At 47.2% G+C, this 1323-nt stretch overlaps 1 protein-coding gene across 1 annotated transcript in view; it reads left to right on the top strand.

The window, feature by feature from the left end:
- The first annotated feature begins 260 nt into the window (after positions 1-260).
- APLNR (apelin receptor) overlaps positions 261-1323 on the top strand; it is a 3332-nt gene continuing 2269 nt past the window's right edge. The window contains exon 1 of the mRNA XM_006905992.2: positions 261-271. The gene's annotated coding sequence lies outside the window, so the exon portion shown is untranslated. The remainder of the gene's footprint in view (positions 272-1323) is intronic.

Here is a 1323-nt window from a genome sequence, read left to right as displayed (position 1 = left end):
TTCAAAGTAAATTACAGGTATCCTAGCACTGTCTCACATTCCAGAATGCTCCACAGATAACAAATGGCTCAATTTAAAAAGGGTCGGATTTTTTTTTTTTTTTTTTTCCCTTTGAGAACATAGCGGTTTAGTCCATGGACTCAAGACAGCCTTGGTTTAAGATTCTGGTTCTGACAATTACTAGCTGGGTGATCTCGGCCAATTTGTTTCATCTCCCCGGGCCTCGGTTGATCTCCTCTGTAAATTAGGATTAATGAGAGGACTTCCAAAAGTTGTTTTGCTGATGAAAAGAGATAAGTACGTAGAAAATGGAATGTTTAGATGCACGCCCAGCATGTAGTAAGCGCTCACTATGTCATCCTCATGAGAAACACCGACATGTTCTCATTCTCACCTTGCGTTTGGGTCACGGTCACCCAAGACCCTCAGGATCTTTATCTTTCTTTCCTGCCTCTCTCTTCTCCTGCATCTCCCCATTGCACCTCGAGGCTTTGGCCATGCTTGTGTTTCATTTCTCTGTCTTCGCATTTTACGTTTCTTCCTCCGAGCCGGGTCCTCCCTGTTTTTCTCTCGTCTTCTATTCTTCGCATGCTCCTGTCCAAAGAGCACCAGCTGGGGGCCGAGGACACATTTTCCTTGTCTTGCTCCCCAATGGAATCAATCTCCCAAATTTACAAATTTGGAAATCTCTAATAAAATCCAGATTTCGAAGTCATGTTAGAAACCCAGAAGGTGTGGTCATGCTAGCAAGCAGAGATGGGAGCCGAGGCGTGTGCTTGCTCTGGTTTGCCGCAGTCCCCACCGTGCCTTACTGTCTCAAATCGGCTATTTTAACCACATGCATTCTTAGCCTGGTCCTGTGGGTATTTGAGTTTGGAGTCCTGCTTTATGATCTCTGCAGAAGGTTTTCTGAACAAACCTCCCTTCATACGGTGGATTCTAGTTTTGCAAGCCCTTTGCTGGGGAGGTGGCCAAGACTAATTGGATTTTGTTTCACCTCAGCCCTCCCCAACTTTAGATGGCCTCTCCTCCATTCTTGGGGGGTGGGGTAAGTGCATATTCTTATCTTGGGCATCCCCTCCTCCTTCCTGCCCAGAGGTCCTGAAGAGGTGGGTAGACAGGACACAGGGAGTTTCTGTGGGACCGTGCCCATGGATTGACTCAGTGGCCGCCCCTTCCTCTGCCTCCTCCTCTAACTGTCGCTTCCTGTCCCCACACGGCCTTACAGAATCCTCCTGGTCCATGTAGGGCAGTAAGAACCTGAGGACTGAAATGTATCCGTGCTCTCATTACATAGTAATTCATACACTCATTCCTCTATAT

The sequence above is a fragment of the Pteropus alecto genome, unplaced genomic scaffold (genome assembly GCF_000325575.1).
Source record: "Pteropus alecto unplaced genomic scaffold, ASM32557v1 scaffold91, whole genome shotgun sequence".
Classification (NCBI taxonomy): domain Eukaryota; kingdom Metazoa; phylum Chordata; class Mammalia; order Chiroptera; family Pteropodidae; genus Pteropus; species Pteropus alecto.
The sequence above is the reverse complement of the archived record's forward strand: the minus strand, read 5'-3'. Positions and strand labels throughout refer to the sequence as shown.